The sequence below is a fragment of the Prionailurus viverrinus genome, chromosome B4 (assembly GCF_022837055.1).
Source record: "Prionailurus viverrinus isolate Anna chromosome B4, UM_Priviv_1.0, whole genome shotgun sequence".
Classification (NCBI taxonomy): Eukaryota; Metazoa; Chordata; class Mammalia; order Carnivora; family Felidae; genus Prionailurus; species Prionailurus viverrinus.
In genome coordinates this window covers 65,428,502-65,452,441 of record NC_062567.1, presented here as the reverse complement: position 1 = coordinate 65,452,441, position 23,940 = coordinate 65,428,502, and the positions used below count along the sequence as shown (strand labels likewise).

The window sequence follows — 23,940 nt, the reverse complement described above, 5'->3', positions numbered from 1 at the left end:
GTGTCATCAAATAGATGTTCATTGATATTAAGCGGGCTTTTCCCTACTATCGCTTTTTAATGTCAAAAGAAGGGAAAAGGTATTTATTAAATATTTATTTCGTATAAGAAGCATTTTCTAGATAATGCCAGTAGTCTGGGGAAAAGGAACAGGTTATTCTGCCTTAGAGTTTTTTCATTTGTCTTGTTTTATTTTTCGTAAAACCTAAGGAACTGAATGCTTTTAAGGCAGCACAATGCACCTAGGTTTCCACTGTTCATCAGTAAAAGATACTCTGGAGGAAAGAGTAAGACCCACTAGACTCCAGATCAATCCAATCTTTCTTTTTCTACGTGTAGAATTGAGCAAAATGGACGTTTGACTGAAGCAATATTTTAAAACTATCAAAAGGCAGGGGTCAGCAAACTCTATATGTAAGGGCCAGATGGTAAATATTTTATGCTTGTGGACGAACAGGTCTCTGTGACAACTACACGACTCTACCATTGCAGTGGGAAAGCAGGCAAGACAACACATAAATGAATGTGGGTAGCTGTGTCCCCACAAAACTTTATTTACAAAAACCATACATGGGCTCGATGTGGCCCCTGGCCTGTAGTTTGCTGACCCTGAAATAGGAGAAAAATAAAATATAATCATAAGTTGGAAATGATGAAGTCAAGACATTTTCTTGTAGTACCTTAAAAGCCTTCTCATTGTTTTGTCCCAATAGCTCGCAGCAACATTCAAGTAGAAACATTAGGTTCTGAGCTACACATTTACTCATTGGAAAAATAGGGCAACTGCTCCTCTAGCTCTTTTACAATGTCCTTAAATGAAATATTCTCAAAGACAAAATTTTCAATGACATAGGGTGAGCTGTTAAAAACAACAGTAGTTTCATCTCCTCTTCAGTGTAAAGAATTTCACAATCTGGCATGTTTAATGATTTGTGCCTCTGAAGCAGTAGACTGAGAACATCTGTAGGTAAATTTGAACTTTCTAATTATATATATATTTTTTCCTAAATTACCCTTGTACCCTTTTTTTTCCTATTTTACCCTTCTAGAACCTCTGAAAGAGATAATGTTATTAGTCACCTTTTATAGGTCATGAATCTGTAATTTAAAGTGACTAAGTAAATTACCAAGGTTATATAGCTACTAAACTCTAAGGCCAGGATCTGAACAATGTAGCCCTATACTTAGAGCTACTCTGTATGATTGTGCAAGTTATGGACCTCTTACAACACATAAGGGCACAGATGACATAGGTATGCTTATTGTAGAAATTTTCCACAGGCAACAATAAATTTCATATGTCTTACAAAATCAGTATTAGGAAAATTTTTCTGATAAAAGAATATATATTTTATAAGCAACCTTTTGTAATTCACAGCAATGTGCCATATATGATAGCTTCAGTCCTATGACCTTGTTCTTTTACACTATACTAAAGGAAATCTGTACCAGGATGGCCACCTGGAAGGTTACAAAGAGTAAGGTCTTGAGGGAAGTCTGTGTTCCTAGACTGTATATGTAACATCAGCCTCTTCCCAGCCTTTAAGTCCTGGGAATAGCTTATTACTATGAAAACGGATATAGAGGATGAAAAAGGAGAGCAGAATTAAAGATACTCTGAACATTACAGCATGATTGACTGGATATATAAACATAATATTAAGATTGGGAGATAGAGTCTTGGGAGAGAAGGAAAATGACTTATTTTTAAGGTTCAAAGCATGCAGATGATGGAGAAGTCATAGAGGAATGGAATATATGTACCCAAAGCTAAGAGAGTGGCCAGGGCTAGAGTCAGGGATATGGGTGTCATTTCCATAGAGGTGTAAGAGCTAAGGCCAAGAAAATGAGAGAACATACATGGGAAGAATCTAGGACTAGCAGCGGTGGGATCTACAAGATGAGCCAAAAAACAGAAAGAAAGTTAAAGTGTGATCAGAGAATGGATATAACAAGTTAAAAACAGGATCACTGAAGCCAAAACAAAACATGTGTTAATGAAAAGAGATTCTGGGTTTTTTTTTTAGTTTTTTTAAGTTTATTTATTTATTTTTGAGACAGACAGACAGACAGACAGAGGCAGCGAGAAGAGAGAGGGAAAGAATCACAAGCAGACTCTGCACTGTCAGCACGGAGGCTGATGCAGGCTCCAGCCCATGAAATGTGAGACCAGGACCTGAGCCTGAATCAAGAGTCGGAAACTTAACTGACCTGAGCCACCCAGGTGCCCTGTGAAAAGAGATTTTTAGGAATGTCTCCTGCTTCAAGGAGTTCCAGGAAGATGAGAACTGTGCAGAAATCACTTCAGCTCGCAGTTCAAGAGTAACTGGTGAATTCTGTAAAGTCAGTCTCAATCCAATAGTAAAGGAAGGGGCTAGAATAGGGATAAAGAGGTGGAAGGAGAGTATGCAGGGGCGCCTGGGTGACTCAGTTAAGTGTCCCTCTTGATTTCAGCTCAGGTCATGATCTTGCAGTTGTGAGATCGGGCTCTGGGCTGAGCATGGAGCCTGCTTGGGATTCTCTCTCTCTGTCTCTCTCTCTCTCTCTCTCTCTCTGCCCCTTCCCTACCTGTGCACACACTCCCTCTCTCAAAAATAAACATTTAAAGAAAAAAAGAAAAAGAAACAGAGGGCGCAGGCTATTTTTTTAATCTAAAATTTAGAAGGCAGAAAAGGAGGAAGAAAGGAAAAAGATTTTTTCTTTAAAAAAAAAAACCAGAAGCTCATTCGAAATTTTTGAAGTTGAAAAATATAAAAACAGGGGATAAATCATTGACACCACTGTATTTCACAGAAGACCCAAAAATCCCAAGTCACAAATCACTAGTGGATGCGAAAATAAAATCCTGTCCTGGTTCTCTTTTTTTCTAAGCAGCTTTATTGAGATATAGCTTTATTGAGATATAATTTGCATGCCATAATACTGACCCATTTTAAGTATAAAATTCAATGAGTTTTAGTATATTTACAGAGGCTTTAGTCTTACACGTCAAATAATGGACATAAGCATAAGAATGCTTAGTCTTGTTTTAGAATGCTGCAAGAACTCAGAACCTAATCATGATGAGAATAGAAATACAAAACAAAATAATACAGAAACACCAGTGCGGTGTGCTGCAATAACATTACAGCTTATCATGTGGAATGAGACAAATGGCTTAAATAGTCACTTTTGTAGTCTTTACAATAGATAATTAATGAGCCACATTCTATGAATCAAGTAAGCTTTTGTTTCATAACATTAAGAATCTATCTAGATCTATAATTGACTCATAGAGTAACTATGCAGTAATATATTACTTCTGGTACATTTTGCCTCATATTGATCTCTAAGGTTTCCTTTAATTTGTTCACTTGCTTGTTTTTGGTCATACATCCCAAGGCAATTTAATACCATGCAAAGTAGTCATTGTGTTAGTTCTTTGTGTTTAACCTCAATCTTGGGTTGTGAAAACTTACTGGTGCCTACAAATAACAAACATCATACAATGATCTATCTCTTTCTGTAGTCATTTGTGAAATTCACAAATTTAGATATCTGCACACTTTCTTTCAGAATGATTTCTAGACTTACAGCATGTTTATGCCTTACCTAAATTGAGAGAAAAGGCTCTTCAATTAAGTAAAAAGCAAACAGTACAAAAATGAAGATTAACCACGGTTTCTTCGTAACATACCTATATATGTTACCCCTCATCAGGTTATCAGACTTACAGAGATGTAAGGGAAATTGTATACTTATTTTATATTCAAAAATGTAACAGAAAAAAAGAATCATAAAGCTAAATCTTAACTACCCAAGCTTCTAAGTAATTAAACCTCATATCTAAAAACTTCTTCATGGGGCGAATGGGGGGCTCAGTCGATTGAGTGCCCAACTTCGGTTCAAGTCATGATCTCATGACTCATGAGTTCAAGCCTCACATCAGGCATCAGGCTCTGTGTTGACAGCTTGGAGCCTGGATCCTACTTCAGATTCTGTGTCTCCCTCTCTCTCTCTCTCTGCGCTTCCCCCACTTGTGCTCAGTCTCTCTCTCAAAAATAAATAAACATTAAAAGAAATGTTCTTAAATTTTCTCACGTTAACAGATTTAGATAAGGAAATCTACCTAAAGAAGTATATATTATATTTTTAAAACCATTTAATTGAACCCTTGATTTGAATATGTTAGCTCTCTTTCAACTACAGTAGGTAGTTATTAAAACAAATCTCTCCTCCATAGAACGGACAAAGAAAAATAACCACTTTCTTATTAAACATTAGAAAGAAATACATAAGACTTACTCTAATTTCTTTCTCAAAATTTTAGTAAACATTGATTTTTTTAAAAAGCTAAAGAAAGGTAAAAAAACTTAAAAGTGGAAGAATATAAATCTAATTTAAATGTTTTTATCATAATGAAAAAATAAAGAATAATTCAATTACATTTTGAGACAAGATTTAAATGTGTGATTTCTATAAGCATTCATGAAATTAGACTGGCTGGGACGAGGTGAAGTACTTTTTCAAAGCAATGACTTTATCACCTTTAGTTTATTTGTCTGTTAAAATTCTCACAGGAGTTGACGATCACCATTAGTGTTTTCCTCCATGAAAGGAGACTATTACCGCCTCAAAGGTATTTTCTGTAATCATTGTTCAACTATGTGTTGTCTTGTGAAATTGCAAATATTCTCAGGGTTGATAAAACTACTGACAGATCCATTGCTTCCCTTAATCATCCAAAAATGAATTTTGGTCTTTGAAATTCTCCTGACACAGTAACTATTACCGCCTCCTTAGAGTTCCATTCCAACCACACAAAGCCCATACTGCTTGGGAATCTTTCAAGCAACTCTTTCAAATGTGAGGCTTCTTCCATTAGATATGGTTTTGAAAGACCACTTTTAGATATGGTTTTGAAAGACATTATCCCAAGTCCAAGTTGTTTTCTACTCCTCTCTTTTCACTGATCAACTCAGCCCACAGACATCAGTCAAGTGACTTGTGTTACAATCTTTTTGGTCTGCAATTCTGTTTTTGCTCATAAGAGTCTCGCTACCTTTTGTAAATTAGCATCAACTACTAGTTTCCAGTCACATTCATATAGGATGGGGAAGTCACGATTTTGAACAAGGAAGGAAAAAACAGAAATCTGGAAATCTGAATTGATAATGTTGAATATGAGTCAATACTAATGAGATAGGTTTTATTGCATCAGTAACCACAGAATTAAAAAGTTATGTTAAGGATAATAAAAATCATTAACAGAAAATTACTGAGCTCGTTCTATATGCCAGATGCTTCTGGATATTGCAAATACAGTGATAACCAACAGGAACAAGTCAAACACATCTTTGTTACAATTAAGCTTAAATTTTAGGGAAGGAAGATATGAAGTGTGCTGCTAAAAACAGGTGCTATGAAGACTGTATTTGATCAGGACCCTATCTAGAATCCTGTGTCCAATATTAACACATGTTTATTAACACATGTTTCTGATAATTACATATAAATTATAAATCACGTAACCTAATATCTGCTGATACATTGGTTTGAAACTGTATTCTACCTTTGGTGTACAATTTGTGTCTTAAGAACGGAGATCTGTGTCAAATACCTGCCACAAAGTACTTAGAATAGCAACATGAACAGAGCAGAGGTCAGGAAAAAAATACCTTTTTTTTTTTTTTAAGTAAAGAGTTCCGAACACTATCACAAAGCAAACATCTTTTGTTTTGTTTTGTTTTTTCATTTGGGTTTTGTTTTTGGTTTTCTAAATCCCTGTTGCTTCCTACTGTGCACAATAGCATACACTCTTTTTAAGTAACAGAGGTGTTGACTTTATTGTGGACATCATTTCACAATATATATGTGCATTAAATCATCACATGGGACACCTTAAAGTTACATAATGTTATATGTCAAGTGTATCTCCAGAAAGACAGGAAAAATAGTTTCAAGATGATAACAGCAGAGCACAAAACCAAGCATGGGCTCTTCTGAGCAAAGGACTTTGTGTGATAACACAGATGTCAGACCTGTGATGTAAGCCCTGATTCTACCCCAAAACAAGTCTAAAATCTGACCACTTGTCACCATTTCCATGGTTAACAACTTGGCCCATGCTATTCCCCAGGTTACTACAATGGTCTTTTAAATGAAATCCTTGCACAACGTCACAAATTTAACTCTTTGAAAGTAAAAAAAAATGCTGTACTATGTAAAATAAATTCTTTTCCAGGTGTATACATCTATTCTTGTTTTTTTAAATCTAGCTTTTAAGCATTTGAGAGGGTGGAAAAATAAGTGAATCATCACTGTTCCAAGGGATGAACATAAAAGTAAAAATTAAGTGCACTTAACCATACTGCTATTTTTTTTTTCAAATGGAAAGTGCCAAGCCAGTCAGTTTCAAAAGGAAATAGGCTACAGACTTACATAGAGTGTTTTATCAGCAGTTTGCTTTATGGAAGTCTGAAATTCAGTTTTCTTAAATTCAGGTATTAATTTTCACGGACTTAAATTTTTTAAAGGAGTTACTTTATATAGACATGAATATCAGAGTGTCAAGATATGGTGACTACATTATATTAAGCTTTAAAAGAGACGATACAGCCATGGGGTAATGTGTTATGCGCATTTGACTATAGAAGATCAATTACTGAAAGCTTGTACTAACACATACATATGGATAAATAGACATAGATACATATATAAGTATAGATACAGGACTTGTTCTGTAGTTAATTATTTTGAGTATCACTCAGATTATTTATACACACACACACACACACACACACACACACACACACATATGTATTCTCAAGGAAGAGGGCTCATTTAAGGCATAAAAATATGATATATTTTGGCACCATAAGGTTTTTCATAAACTATATAATTAACTTGAGTAAACTGTGTAATACAAAATTCCATGAGAGGAATATTTTAACCTTATGTTATATCTTAGGTGGAGGAAAGATAAAATATTCTAGCCTGTTTTGAATAAGAAGAACATAAGGAAAGTAAGAAAACAATGAAAGAAAGGAAGGACTACTGAAGTAGGAAAAGAGAGGTTTATCTGATTTTAGAACATGAAGCATAGTGACTCACAACAATGCTTCTTTTCTTTCCTGTCGACAACTCTGAATAACGGAATAAACCAAAACACACAGATAATGTTTGGGACTCTGCCTCTCATCTACATTTAAGTCCCTCCACACAACAGGAGGCACTTTAGAGGAAGTCTGGGGGGATATAATAACATAAACTTGCAGCTCTGTTTTGTCATCCCAAACCCAACTTCTGAGAGGAAGAGCTGGAACTTTTGCCTTCTCCTTTGACCTTGCATCGCTCTCCTTCAACCTGCTTTTGCTTCCCCATCACACTGGTAAACTCCAAGATCTCACATCCTGTCCAGGCCTTAACACTGCAGATGGCTCTCACCTCCCTCCCTGCCCTGAATGTTTTCTCATCAAGGTCAACTGCCTGATTACAAGCAACTCAAAAACATACAGATAGTTCTACTTCTGATCTTGCTTAACCTTTATGCAGTTTTATCACCTTTTATCCCCCTTTCTCTTTGGAAAAGCTTTCTTCCTCCAACTCACACCACAATTTCCTTATTTTGTTCCTATGCTTCGGTTTCCTTTGTGAGCTCGTTTGTCCATCCTTTAATTCAGACATCCCCCAGCAATCTGTCTTGGGTTTTATTTTCTTCCTATGCATATTATCTATGGGCAATTTTACTTACTTCTATGGTTTTAATGACCAGCTCTAGGCTGATAAGCCCAAATCTCAACATTGCTAGTTCAAGTCTCTTTTCTGAGATCCAGAAATAAATACAACTCCCCACTGATCAGGTTTACTGATGGTCCATAGAGATATCAAATTTAACAAATCTAAAACTGAATTCATTGCTATGTCATTACCCCTCCCCAAATGAGCCCTCTTTTTAGGTTTTCTGATTTCGTTGTAGGCACTATCTTTCATCCTGTCGCTCAAGCGAGAAACCTTGAGTACCTTCCCAGCTCCTCCCTCACTCTCAACATCATACATCCAATAACCAAGTTCTGTTGACCCTTCAGTTCAGACATCTCTTAAGTCTATCCACTTTGTCTCCATTTAAACAATCATAGCCATTTCTTCCACAGCTCACATCTATTTCTGCACCAAACTGGCTGCTTACAATTATTCCTAGATCAAATCTCGCATCCTAATTGCAGCCCATGTGACCTTTCTAAAATGTTATGCTAGTCATTTCATTCTCCTCTTCAAAATCCTTTAACTGGTTCCCCACTGTTTCTTTCATTCATTCAGTATACTCCTTGTCTATTTACAGGCTATTATATTCTGTTAGGTACTTTGTAGAGTGCCAGGGCTATGGTGACCACAAAATATTATCCAGCAAGACACTGTTTTTTCCTACAGCAAAGATTTGGTTCTCCTGCTAACCCCAGACTTCAGATTTATGGTTTCAGAACTTTACATTAATCATAATTGTTCATTCCTCTTAGTGATAATGATGCACTGACACATTATTTCTCATCCTATAAATGTTTCTGATATCTATTTCCCTGCTTTGCTTCTGTTTTAGTTCTCGATACCTTCCAGATTGAACCTGGACTTACTTTCTGTCTACTAATGGGACGTTTTGAATGCCTTAGCTTGGCTGCATTCTACAATGGAGCTCCTAGAAGTTCCCCAAGTTACATTTTTGCCAAGAACCCTCCACCCCCAAAGTAAATACTGCTTTGCGTTATAGCTGCTACACCCTGGCTTGGTCTCTGAATTACTGGCTTTTCTCATTAAGGGCTACAGAATTGTTTCTGCTTTCTCATACTTTTTATCATTAATTATTTTCTACTTTCAAAATACAAAGCTTTTTTCTTAACTCTTTTTACCCTCATTTTCTTTACAACATATTTATTGGTGTTGTCCAATTTTTTTCCTTTTTAAAACTCTTTTTTTTTCCTTTGGTTGTTATGATGCACCACCATGGGTACTGTGATAGCTGTCCATTGTCTTTTCTGCCCTTACCACTGGCTTGCATATCTCCTGTCATCCATTAAAAGTAGTAGCCATTACCTAAAGTACTGACCATCATTCTATTATCTTTTATCTCTAAAAGTAAATGGTTCAGTCATATACTTTGAAAGCTTCAATGATTATTTCCAGATCACTCTTGTCAGTTCCAGAACCACATGCTCACAATTCTTGAATTTCCAAATGCTGCGAGAGGTTTTCTGTGTCTGAAGCTCATGGGGCTCCTCTTCTTTAATCCCCTTCATAGCTTCTTTCTTTTCCAGTAGACTGCCTTTTGTTATTATTAGATGAGATAATATATGTAAATGGCATATCATGGATGGCACACAGTAAGGCAGCACGTTTATTAATCCCTTTTTCTGTATGTATCTACACTTGAAATGTTAGTAATGTTAGTGAATTTTACCTCCACTTCTCTTGGAAAGTGAATGTAAAGTAGCAATTTTCATGGAGTCTCCATCCTCTGAAATCTCACATTCCCACCCAAATGAAGCCCTTCTTTCTATAGCTTTGATGAGCACAACTTTCCAACTAGCTTCCTCTTTCTACTTTATCCTGCGCACTGATTCCAGACAAATATTCTTGTGTCACAGCCTAATTATCTGAATGGCCTGTTCAGATACATTCAATGGCCTCCCAGCATCCGTTGAATACTAATTTTGAGATTATGAAGGTACAGAAAGATACTCATATCCCTTTTGGTGAGCCTAAGTATTCAACTCAGAGTCCTGGATTACTAGGTGATAGAAGACATCCTATAGGTTATAAAGTGAACCTTCAAAACATATAGCACTTGAATAAGCATTACATACCTCCCTTCTATTCCATTTCTTCTCTAATGTTAATTCTAGAATGGATTTTAGTTACTTATTCTCTGGCTTTAAATGCCTCACATTACAATTAAAATTCCTGTTCCAGGTACTTGACAATGGAATTCAAATATCACAAAGTGAATGCAACAGAAAGTAGGACCATGCCTGTGGACAAATGAGTTATGATTGTTTCAATCAAGGAAGTAACATTCTTATTGCTTTTGACTCATACTATATAAATTTATGCAACGTTTTTAAAGTAAACTCTACCCCCAATGTAGGGCTTGAACTCACAAACCCAAGATCCAGAGTCATGTGCTCTACTGAAATTTATACAAATTTATATAAAATCAATTTTTCCTTATAATCCAGATACGTGAAGGTAGTTTAGGAACAACTCTGTTTAGACTCACTCGAATAATTCACAGCTCTATATAACATCGACATTATATTATTCTACAAATAAAACAGAATTAGAAATATGCTTACATGAAAAGTAAGAGGTAAAGCCAAAATTAATATTCTAATTTCAAGCTATTCAGGCTTCCTTCTTCTCGGGCAAATTTACTTTAACATATAAAAGTATAAGCATGATTGCCTGGGAAAGTTAAGGAGTCAGGATCCCTTCAAGCAGACGGCATAGTCTTCCTCTGACTTTTATGACATGATTCCTCCCAAATTGCTGGGTATTTATCCCAAATTGTCTTATTTAGAAAAGCATCTACTCCCTCAGCATTGCCGCCAAAGTGTTGAGAAGACTAACGGAATGTATACAACGAAGTCTAAGATAAAGGAGAAAAACCTCAAATGAAGAGGAAAACATTTATTTATTTTCCAAATGAATTACATTGCTTTGTCTCCCACTGCTCCCATCAGCTTTACTGATGCTGGGGAGGCCACTCCCCAAAGGAAAGACTCTCCTCTCCTAACCACAACCATCTCCTCCACATTCACACCTTTCCTCTGCATAAGCAGCTACAGGGCAGAGGGAGAAGATAAGGAACATTAAATTGTTTTTGCAACAACTAAAAATCTTTATACAATTGTTATGATTAAGTAATTGGTAGTATCAAATAATAACAATGGATCATATATTTTATTTTCAGTCAGCTATGCTTGAAATCCACCACCCACCCCAAGCTGATTTTGATTTTATAATGGGCCATTCTCCTCCTGGACAATGCTATAAGCCACCACAGCCCAGAGGGGCCCGTCTTGCATGTTCACACGCAGCTCAGGTGTTCACAAAAATAGCAATACAAATCTTGATCACTTATTAATATTATCATTAATGAATACCAAATTGAGGGTTTTCTGCAACAACATACATTAAATATTCTAAGTTTCTTAATTCTGAACTACCTACGCCAGAACATATCCTCTTAAATATATAATTTCCCATCTATAGCAGAATATTTGCAAGAATAACATTATTAAAGAAATAACACTGGACATCGACTTTAGTTTAATTGAAAATTAAGCTGATCAGTAAATTATCCTCAAGCCAGTGTGAAAAAAAAATGTGCATATTGACAACTCAAGAAGGTGACGGAGTCAGGCTGGTATAGGGGAAAAACATCTGGTTTGTAATCCATGAGAACTGGTTTTAGCCAAGATTCTAATACGTTCAAACTGTGATTCTGAGCAAGTGAACAAACTTTCACAGGTGTCATTTTTTGTTCTTTTTTTTTTCTTTTAGATATAGTACAATGAGATTTTCCTAATGTGATTTCCTACTGGAATAACATATATGTCTAAGGATTTCATGAGACCGTATGGATTTCTTTCCTAGGTTTTCCTTGGAGAAGTCTTCTCTACTACATGCACAAAATATTTTATCAACAAATGGAAATGCACTGAGGCTTCTAACTTGATAAGCAAAGCAAGATTCAAGTCATGGGATTGGAAAACAATTAATTAAAATTGAAATCCTAATAAGGAAGTTTCCACATCATTAGTTTCATAATGTACCTGTTTCTGCTTATTTCACTGTCACTAGTAAAATTTAATTGCTTCATATTTCATATTTATTATTTTGCATATAGCATGTGTTTCAGATTAGAGAAAGTAATAGAAAAAGCATTAATCAAGCCAGGCCAGTCTCAGCCTTTTTTGCAGTCTCTGATCATCATTTTTATACACACATTTGAGCAATTCTTGTGATTATATTTTTGTTAATTATATGTTATCTCTTAAGCGTTCTGTACTCCTTATGGCAGCATCTAACCACTAAAATTACAATTTCAACCTTAATATGCAAATCGATATTAACTATACAGACACCTTTTTTTTTATGTTTATTTTTGAGAGAGAGAGACACAAAAGAGTGTGAGTGAGGAGAGGGGAGAGAGAAGGAGACACAGAATCTGAAGCAGGCTCCAGGCTCCAAACTGTCAGCACAGAGCCTGATGCAGGGCTTGAACTCAGGAACCACAAGGTCATGACCTGAGCTGAAGTCACATGCTTAACTGAGCCACCTAAGTGTCTGTACAGACACCCTTTAAACATTGTTTTCATGGCCTAAATATCCAAAGCTCTCATATATACACAGATAGTTTAAAAAGGCAATACTTAAAATTTTGAGGTAGAAAAATTTGGGTTTCTTTTTTTTTTAAGGTTATTTATTTATTTTTAGACAGAGAAGGGGTGGGGCAGAGAGAGAGAGAGAGTGAGAGAGAGAGAATCCCAAGCAGGCTCTGCACCGTCAGCCTGGAGCCCAACACAGGGCTTGAACCTGTGAGCCACAAGATCATGACTGAGCCTGAGTCAAAATCAAGACTTGGGACACTTAACCAGCTGAGCCATCCAGGCTCATTCATTTTTATATACTTTTTATGTATAAATTTAATTTTTCTGGCACAAGTGTTATTTCCAGTTTTAAATAATACAACACCTAAACTGGTCTTTAGAATAAGCTTAAAAGGATCTTAATTACTTCCTCTGAAAATTTTCTGAATCAAACACTGGTCCTGAGAACTATTCTTTTTCCAGATGGCCAACTTAGTGAATTTGCCTCTCTAGAATAACAGGGATTTTGAAGACCACCAATCTGTTATACAAGGGACCCTCTCTCCAGGTAAAATTGGCATCCTTTGAGGGGCTCAAATAACCTGATTGCTTCATACAGAAGTTTTTGGTAGTATTTATTGAAATACAAAGCCTGGCATAACTAAGGCCACACGGTGCCTTCAAACTTGATGGGAGTATAGTTTCAATTTCATGACCTCTAGAAATAACATTGTACCAGAATGCAAAAGGATCTAAAAACTCTCTTCTCACTTCTCAACAATACAGTCCTGAAGCCCAGTGTTTTCTCCCCTCAATATGTAACTCTCTTTTTTTCCCCTAATAACATTGTCTCAAAGAGATATTACAAGCAACTAGAAAAGATAATGGGTAAACTATAGGTATAGTTCCACAAGCAGTGCAATTTATTATTGCCTTAAAATATCTAAACACAATCCAGGGCCAAGCCCATGATGATAACAGTAAGGCACTTGTCAGAAGGGAAAAATTTAAGAGGAACCTCCCCAAATTCAGTAATCAAGACAAGTAATATTATTTTTAAATGGTTTATTTATTTTTGAGAGAGAAAGAGCATGAGCAGGGAAGGGGCAGAGAGAGAGGAAGACACTGAATCCAAAGCAGGCTCCAGGCTTGGAGCTGTCAGCAGAGCCCAACGCCAGACTCGAACTCATGAACTGTGAGATCATGACCTGAGCCAAAGTCAGATGCTTAACCTATTGAGCCACCCAAGCACCCCAAGATAAATAATATTTTAACGGAATATTCTAAAACATCAAAATTAAAGCAAAAATCCCCAATGAACAGAATATTAAAAATTTAAGTAAAGAAAAGATATTATATACTATATCTAGCTAAATAAGTCCTCACACCTGCCGTTTGTTTATCTTGCACTGGTTTATTGTAGAATAGCTACAGTTGTTCAAGTCATCAATGTCGGTATACATATCATTAAACACTAAATCTATACTTTTATTATTTTTCCATACTTATAAATAGAATTTTAATTGTTGGCCATGGACACTCATGAGATGCACTTCATATTCTGCTGCTGTTTCCAAAAGAATTTTAAGGAGATCCAATTTAATAGAGTGCTAGTCTTCTCCCCTTCTTAATAATAATCCAATTACTCATGTGCTTCAGGTAAATATATTATTATAACTATTTAATGTCACCTTGATGACGTTATCCCACCTATGAAGTTTTTTTAAGCATTTTGAATCCACAAATAATAATAAATTCTTTATACTTCAATACAGAAACACTATAGTATAACTTTATAATTTATAATAATTATTTACAACTAGAAAGCACCTGTACTCTCTCAGACCCTTTGCTGATGCTGCTTCTAGAGGCGTGGCTCACACTGATCCTCACTGCACACTGCTTTAGGGAAGACCACCAGAGCTCGAGTAGTTACATAAAACAAAACAAAACCAACAAGCAAACAAAACCAAACCAAACAAAAAGACCAAAAAAACAGGTGCTTATGTACAATAACATAAAAACAAATAGTCCTCGATTGCAGTAAGCATTAAGGTTTCAATTATTTAAAATTTCAGAAATTTGAGAGATACTTTCTTGCTCCAGCTCCCTTTCCTTGTCCACGTTTACCATTTTGCTTTAGAGCAGAGGGGGCAGGCTTTCAGCTGACCTAATGAAACACTGCTGCAAAATTGAGAAGCCAACCTGTGTGCAATTGCAGTTCAGCCAGAAAGAATGCTAATTCTTGGCTTCAGTGCTTTCTTTAAAGAAATCATTCAGGCTTTTCTGTGGCATGGAACACTGTGACCAGCCAGGAACTGTTAGAGATGAAAATAACCTTTCTTTGTTATGATCCCAAAAATGTAGTATTTGTTTCAGTTTCATATGAGACCCTCGTACCTAGTTTAAAAAAAAAATTGGGGGATGGGTGGGGTGTGAAATTAGTCAGGCCTAGCCATTGTCTATAAAGGATATAATCTCCTAACTTACAGCGTGCTCCCAAGGGGCTTATAAGAGGCATACAGCAAATGCTTTAAAAAAAATAGGGTATCATTTTGCAATTGCTCAAGTATGGTCAAAGAACCCTGGATATAGAGGAGGAGGAGCTGAGTTGAGGGCCCGCGCAACCTTTACAAGCTGTATGACAATGAATTCTGATATGAGATATCCTTTTCCCTAAAACGGCATTACTAATACCCACATCACAGAGTTGTAAGAATTAACTAACATGACAACTATAAATAATATATAAATGATAAACTGCAACACAAATGCCATGAAGAATTTTAAAAGATAACAAAATATAATAAGAATGTAAAGTAGGATTGTAAAGCCAATCTCCATTTCTACTGGAAATAAAATTAAGTTTTAAATTATTGTGATCTGTCCATAGAGGTATAAGCTAACAAATTGAGATATTGCAACGAAATAATTTCTTAGATTAATATTTTCACTTTTAGGAACATGAATTCAAAGACTGCAGAATCATTAATATATGATCCTTTCAATTTTTATTAGGTTAGAAAAGTCAATTCAAATAAAAACACTTAAAAGATATTTTCACTTAGAAAAAAAAATAAAAAAAGTGGATGGAGAATTACCTCAGTTTGATAACTTTCCAAGTGGTTTTTAAGTAACATAAGAATAATGGATACTAAAAATAAAGTAAGGTGATTCCATTATAAAGAAATAATTGAAGAGTAAAAATTTTATGTCATAGTACCATTTGACTGCTAGTAGTTACCAGAGTAGATAGAATATAAATTAAATTGGAAATTTTCAAATACCCTTATTGGGCATGTTAAAAATGTATCATTTTTTGATTTGCTACATTTGGTTCCTTTATTTTTTTTTTTATTTTTTTTTCAACGTTTATTTATTTTTGGGACAGAGAGAGACAGAGCATGAACGGGGGAGGGGCAGAGAGAGAGGGAGACACAGAATCGGAAACAGGCTCCAGGCTCCGAGCCATCAGCCCAAGAGCCTGACGCGGGGCTCGAACTCACGGACCGCGAGATCGTGACCTGGCTGAAGTCGGACGCCTAACTGACTGCGCCACCCAGGCGCCCCCATTTGGTTCCTTTAAAATAACTTTATAAAACACAGACATGTTTTACATGGCAAAAGAATTTTGAATAAGGCATATAAAATTCTTAATTTTTTTTTATCCTGATCATTTTTGTTTTCTCTTTATTCTACTAACTCTCCTTGAGAAATGTTACCCACTCTGGTTTTCATTACTATTAATATATGATTCTCAAATCTACTTCCACTACCAATATATCTTCTAAAGTCCACATTCCTGTTTTCAATTATCTACTGGACATAATACTTGGAAATTTCCCATGGACCCTTTGGCCCCTTCCAAAACAAACTCAACATCTCCCACCCTCTGACATCCACTTCTGTCTCTATATTTCCACCTGACTAAAAAGAACAGCTACCCACACAATGACTCATGTCTAAAATGTGGCAATCATGATTTTGCCTAATTTCAGACCCATCTGATTGGTCACCAAGTTTAATGGGTCCTACTTTTAAAATATCTGTCATTTTGGATTTCATCCCCACTCTGCAACTTATCTTCTCATCTTGTTCCCCATGTATCTTGTTCTACCATATCATTTGTCTGTCTAGAAACACCCATTGGGGTTTATGGATAAGTTGAGCAAGAGAATCTACTTGAGATTTCTAGTTTCTGGAAGAAATTAACTAAACTTCCTGAAGCCTTGAGTTTTAATTGCAAAAATCAGTATGAACTCATAATGTATTTGATGTTCAAAATCAAAACATTTTTCTTACTCTTTCAACAAAACAAATGAATGAAAAACCCAACAAGCAACCATAAGAGATCCCTTATCAACAAAACTGAAGACTAAATGAATCAAAGAACTTGGAGGAAATGGTTGATTCCAGACTGGAGGCAAGTTATATACAGTGGGTGAGGTAAGGGAAAAAAAAACAGATTCACCTTGAGTTGGTAACTGCTGAAACTGGGTCATGGGTGCATTAAGAATTCATTAGACTTTTCTGTCTAGTTTTGAACATATAAGAAATTTTTCATAATACACACAAAATAAAACAAAAAAGAACCAGGTCCCATAGTCTACTTGGATGTAAATTTTTATAATGCAGAGTGTCCATAAATGTTTTATAATGTATATAAAACACAATTTTGAAGCAGCTACAGAGGGCTACATTCCAACAGAAAATCTAAATGATGGCAACCTCTTGCAATTATACTGTATCTGATTTTTACTTCAAAAACGTTGTGTGTATTTTTTAGCTCAAAGTCTGCTATGGACTGAATTGTACCTCTTCAATTTCATATGTTGAAGCTCCAACTCCAAAAGTGATTGTATTTGAAGATGGGGCTTTGGGAGATAATTAGGTTTAAATGACATCATAAGAGAGGAGCCTTCTTATAAAGTTCTTATAAAAACAGACACTATAGAGCTTGCTCTCCTCTCTGTACCATGTGAGGACACAATGAGAAATGGCCATCTGCAATGTAGGAAGAGAATTCTCACCAGAACCCAGCCATGATCGTGGACTTCCCAGCATCCAGAACTGTGACAAATAAATTTCTGTTGTTTAAACCATCTAGCTTAATGTATTATGTTGTGGCAGCCCAATCTGGCTGATACAGGGCCTTTCATTTTTAGTGCTCATTAAATGGCAGAATTTAAAATGGTAGATTTCTAAGTTGCCTTGAAAATTCTCAAAACACAAAAGAACATTTTGTCTTAAACTTGAAATATACTGAATATACAAACATAAATCAACTACTGTGTAAAATATTCATAATACCAGAGGCTTAAAAATGTAAATGATTAGAAACATTAAATCACTGATGTGATTACAGAGGGGTACTTCATAAAAATAAAGCAGCGACAATTAGAATCATGCTTCATAATAACCATCTACAATGTGGAAAAAATTTCTTGCCTTGGGCATCAAATTAAGGTGGATAGTTTTATTCTGTCTAAGAAGATGAATAACACATATCTGGTCTGTTAGAAAGAAAAAAAGGGGAAACTAATTTACATTTGTTATCTTAATTAATCCTTGACAACACCAAGAACTCATTCTACTATAGCCATACTATATATAGTTTTCTACATATAAACTAAATAGCATGTTAACTAATTATATAACCTTTCTACTTATTGACAAAATATAAGAACATAAATTGATCTCTAGTACTTTTTATTTAGCACAAAAATATAAAGATTTTTAATATAAAAAACTGAATATAAATTGTTCTATTTTTACTTTTTTACTGATTAACAAGATTGTCAATTTATCTTTAATCTTTTTCAAAAAAGCAAGCAAAGGTTATGGTCACACATAGGAGAGATTCAATTTTACAGTTGTGGGTGCTAATCTGTGAAAAGCTGACTATTGGCTGATCATAACAGGAAAAGTGATGGTTGAAATCAATAAATCAGGAGATATAACTATACTTCATTATTCTGCTGGCAAGAATTTCTGGAAGTAATGAGTGACAACATCTTTGAGTCCTAACTAATAACTATCTTAAGGCAAACAAAACAACTTTATACCTTCTTAATTGTGATACTAATTCACCTTTTGTGAGGAGAAGGTTGTGAATAGCAATTCTTATAAGATGAATGAATACTCTGAGTTGGAAAATTCCTTTAAAAAGTATATTTGGATTTTGGAAGAAGTCACAGGAAAGTGGGAGATGATATTGAACCCTATAAATGTTCATTCATTCATTCAACATTGAGTTATTGACTGCATACTACGTGTCAGTAATCATAAGTTGGGGAAATCTGCCACAAACAAGATATGCAAAAATCACTGTTTTCAAAATATTTGTATTCTATAAGAGGACCAGTGTATGAAAACAAATAAATAAACAAGTTAGTTTCAGTTAGTCATAAATGGGTTTAAAATATAAAACACAAAGTAGAGCATGCCTTAGGGACGATTTTAGATTGGATGATGGGCAAAGCCTCTTGAAGGAGGTGATACTTAGGCAAAGACCAAATTAATGAGAAGGAACAAACTATGGGGGGCAGTGGTCTGGTGGAAAATGTTCTAGGCATGAGGAACATCTAGTACATGAGCTCTCCATATCAACCCTCAATTTTGATAGAGTACCTCTTCTTGGTGCAGTCACCTACCCAGTTCTCAGAAATCTTTATTTACTGTCAAAACCTCCAACACTAATCTTATCTCAACCTCATTCAGTGATCTTGTCATCAACACTACCTCAGCTCCTCTGGTCATATCCATAAGAAAACTCCTACCACTGGGTGGCTCCGTCAGTTAAGAGTTAGACTTTGGCTCAGGTCATGGTCTCATGGTTTGTGGTTTGGGCCCCACATTTGGCTCTGTGCTGACAGTGCAGAGGCTGGAGACTGCTACAGATTCTGTGTCTCCCTCTCTCTCTCTCTCTGAAATAAACAAACATTTAAAAAAAGAAGAAAACCCCTCCATAATCTCAATTTCTAACACCACATGCCCTGACTACTACTCCTTTCTTACCAGTTCACTACCTCTAAGTACCCTGACTCCAATAACTCTCTTATCCCAGCAGGACCTACAATCCATGGATTTAGCACTTGTTTCCTATATTTCACTCCCAACTCTTGCCTTCACCACTTTCCTTTCTCATCATAAATTTTATGGTACATCACTGAAATCACTCCACTATATAAAACTCCAACTTTCTTGCCCCTTTCTTGCTTTATTCTATTCTTGAATAAATCCAACCCTAGTTAAAATCAATTCCATCTATTCTATGCCCACATCTATGTATCTGAACATGGCTAGAAAAACAAATCACAGCATAGAATCATACTGAATGGTTTTGCCTTACATTCATAAACAGTATCCTAAAAAGAGCTGTTAAACCAGACTATTTAGTCTCCCACTGTCCTAGATTACAAGTTCATACTTATTGTTCTCTCCTACAACTGTGAACATGTCTTCCCTCATTCCATCCTTACTGAATAAACACCATGTAAGTGTTATTCTACAAAACCACAGCTGCCACTTGTACATAAGATCCCATCCCTCTACCCAACCAGCATCACTTCAGCAAATCTCCCCTTGTCTTCTTGGGTCGACAGTTTCTTTCTACACCCACTGTTCATTCTTATCAACATACAAACTTGGGGTAACTTGTTTTTTCCCAGATAATTTTCTTTACGAAATAAGAAAATAAATATATTTTTTTTTCTGGAAGAATAAATGATAAGACTAACCCTGTATTTTCTTTTTTTTTAATTTACCGAATTGACGAAGCTGTGGTTGTGTTAAAAGTATTAGGTCATGGGGCACCTGGGTGGCTCAGTTGGTCAAACATCCGACTTTGGCTCAGATCATGATCTTGTGGTTCGTGAGTTGGAGCTCTATGTCAGGCTCTGTGCTGACAGCTTAAAGCCTGGAGCCTGCTTCAGATTCTGTGTCTCCCTCTCTGTCCCTCTTCTGCTCATGCTCCATCTCTCTCTCTCAAAACAATGAATAAACATTAAAAAAAAATTTTTAAGTATTAAGTCATATTATAAAGCCCAAAAAAATTATAAAGCATAATAGCATGAAGAATGATACTAAAAACAGAAATAGAATTTTTTAATAGAGGCAATAAACAAACCTAACATTAAATGTGATAATTATGGCACTTCAAATCAAAACAAAAATAGGTAGATTAAGTAAAACCAAAACTCTAAATATATTGAAAACCTGGTGAAAATTTGCAAAATAATTAATAGAGAGAAAATATTAAAACATAAATGTTACAAAATATCGCTCAAAAGAAAAAAGTGGGCAATTCTCATGGTTAAGAAATTCAGAAGAAGATGTATAGATAGCCAGTAACATATGAAAAATATTTAACTTTACACATATTTAATAATATTAAAAAACAAAGGTGACATATTATTCTTGCTTATATATACATATATACATATACATGCACAATATACACACACCTATATATATAGATGTACAACATACTTCCACCCCAATGCCTATATTTCTATCTCTAACGTAGTGTACCCTATATTATGAAACATACAAGAAAGTATTTTCATACTTGTTATCAGCTGATAACTCCCTGAAGGCAACTTGACAATATAAAGCAAAGGTCTAAAAAATGTGGCTATTTTATAACAGCAAAAAATTAAAAATAATATAAATTCCCGACCATAGGAGATTACATAAATTATAATATATCTTTATGTTAGAATGTGATATGGCAACAAAAATCATAATCTTGAAGAATATGTGAGGATAGCTGATATTACTCCAGGCACCCTCCCACATCCTACAAAATAGTATAAAATAGTACTACAAAATAGTATAAAATAAGTGATCTCATCTTCCTAAAGTATTCATTATAATATTTATTATAAATAATATACCAAAAAATGATAAGAGCAAAGTATTCGGAGTAACTATTCTCAGTTATGGAGCTATGGGTAATTGCAACTTTCTTCAGTATTTTCCACCTTTTTTTACAGCAGTATATTTAGAAAGTTAAGAAAGCAACAAATATTGAAGATGATGAAGAGGAAAGAGGCAAGTTGAGAAGAGTAAAGTTTTCTTCTCTCCACTTTTTTAAGTGGGAATTGGTCAGAAATCACTAGTGCCTCAAGGTAGTCACATGGTTTGTAGGTCCTTGCACAGGAACAATTAGTTTATTGCAGGTTCTTCACGACCACCCCCACCACCATATTTGCAGATATTTTATGAAAGCCACCAAGGGCAATGACATCTAGCACAGCAATGAGGAGATTCTAGGCTCTCTATGCCAACCATGTGGATTGGGCAGTCAGAGAGTATTTCTGAACTTCAGTTCTAATCACAAAATAAATGGATTGACTTTTTTTGCAATGGGTTTGCCACCAGAACACAGATGTTGTAAAAACCACTGCTAAACCTAAACCAAAATGGGAAAGGAAAAGACTCATATTAACACATTGTCATTGGACATGTAGATTGAGCAAGGCTACCTCTACTGCTCAATGTGGGATCGACAAAAGAACTATCAAAAAATTTGAGAAGGAGGGTGCCAAGATGGGAAAGAGCTCCTTCAAGTATGCCTGGGTCTTGGATAAACTGAAAACTGAATGCGAATGTGGTATCACCAGTGATATCTCCCTGTGGAAATTCGAGACCAGCAACATCGAGACCGACATCATCATTGATGTCCCAGGACACAGAAACTTTTTCAAAAACATGATTACAGGCACATCTCAGGCTGACTGTGCTCTTCTGATTGCTGCTGCTGGTGTTGGTGAATTTGAAGCAGGTATCTCCAAGAATGGGCAAACCTGTGAGCATGCCTTGCTGGCTTACACACTGGGTGTAAAACAACTAAATGTTGGTGTTAACAAAGTGGATTCCACTGAGACACCCTACAGACAGAAGAGATACAAGGAAATTGTTAAGGAAGTCAGCACCTAATTAAGAAAATTGGCTACAACCCTGACACAGTAGCATTTGTGCCAATTTCTGGTTGGAATGGTGACAACATGCTGGAGCCAAGTGCTAACATGCCTTGGTTCAAGGGATGGAAAGCCACCCGTAAAGATGGCAATATCAGTGGAACCACAACTGCTTGAAGCTCTGGATTGCATTCTGTCACCAACTCATCCAACTGACAAGCACTTGTGTCTACCCTTTCAGGACATCTACAAATTGGTGGTATTGGTACTGTCCCTGTGGGCTGAGTGAAGACTAGCACGATGGTCACCTTTGCTCCAGTCAATGTTACAAGAGAAGTAAAATCTATTGAAATACACAGTGGGCTTTGAGGGAGGCTCTTCCTAGGGACAATGTGGGCTTCAATGTCAAGAACGTTATTTGTCAAAGATGTTTGTTGTGGCAATGTGACTGGTGATAGCAAAAATGACCCACTGATGGCAGCACCTGGCTCCCCAGTTCAGATATTTATCCTCAACCATCCAGACCAAATCAGTGCTGAATATGCACCTGTGCAGGACTGCCCCACAGCTCATATTGCTTATAAGTGTGCTGAGTTGAAGCAGAAGATTGATCATCATCCTGGAAAAAAACTGGAAGATGGTCTCAAGTTCTTCAAATGTGGTAGTACCGCCATCATTGATATGGTTCCTGGCAAGCCTATGTGTGTTGAGATCTTCTCTGACTGTCATCATCTGGGCCATTGTGCTGTTCATGACATGAAACAGACAGTTGCTATGGGTGTCATCAAAGCAGTGGACAAGAAGGCAGCTGAGCTGGCAAGGTCACCAAATCTGCCCAGAAAGCTGAGAGGGCCGTGTGAATATCATCCCCAATGCCTGTCACCCCAGTCTTAATCCATGGTGGAAGAATGGTCTCAGAACTACTTGTGCCAATTGGCCATCTAAGTTTAATAGTAAAAGATTTGTTAATGATAACAATGCATCATAAAACTTTAAGAAGGAAAAGGAGAATGTTTTGTGGACCATTTGTGCATGCATATGTGTGTGTGTGTGTGTGTGTGTGTGTGTGTGTGTGTGTGTGTGTAGCAGTTTTAAGCCATTATTTTTTTTTAAATCAGTACTTTTTAATGGAAACAACTTGTACAAAAATCTGTCACAGAATTTTGAGACCCATTAAAACAAAAGTTTAATGAGAACAAAAAATGGATGAATGCGATATCCTCTTTACCTTAGTACTTTGATTACTTATCTGTTTGATTTAGTAATGTAGAGAGAATAAGGGGAAATACAGAACTATTACTTTTATAAATCATACGGTATGCACATATAAAAAGATTCTAAAGCACTGTAGACTTTAAAATTCTGTAGACTTCAAATTTTTAGTCTTTAACTTTTATGATATCATTTGAAAGCATTAAGTAATAGTCTTCAAAATTATTGGAAACTCCTGGGAATAGAGATTACAATTATAAGCAATTTAATGTACCATGAAATTGTCCTATCTGGGATTAAATAAAACGACCACAAATTGAAATCTATACTTGGATCTCACTCATTAAAACTAGCACCTAGATGGGGGATGAAAGACAAAGCTGATCCCATGCAGATAACATAGTTAAATATGTTTTTCAAAATCATATGACATAAAGTGTCTGCCATTTGAAACATTTCATT

The 23,940-nt window shown here is 35.8% G+C and overlaps 1 protein-coding gene and 1 pseudogene across 2 annotated transcripts in view; one reads left to right on the top strand and one right to left on the bottom strand.

Moving 5' to 3' along the window:
* The window catches only part of CNTN1 (contactin 1), a 366,494-nt gene that overhangs the window by 290,259 nt on the left and 52,295 nt on the right, over positions 1 to 23,940 (bottom strand). The gene's annotated exons all lie outside the window — the stretch shown is intronic.
* LOC125170596 (elongation factor 1-alpha 1-like) lies at positions 21,769 to 23,126 on the top strand (annotated as a pseudogene).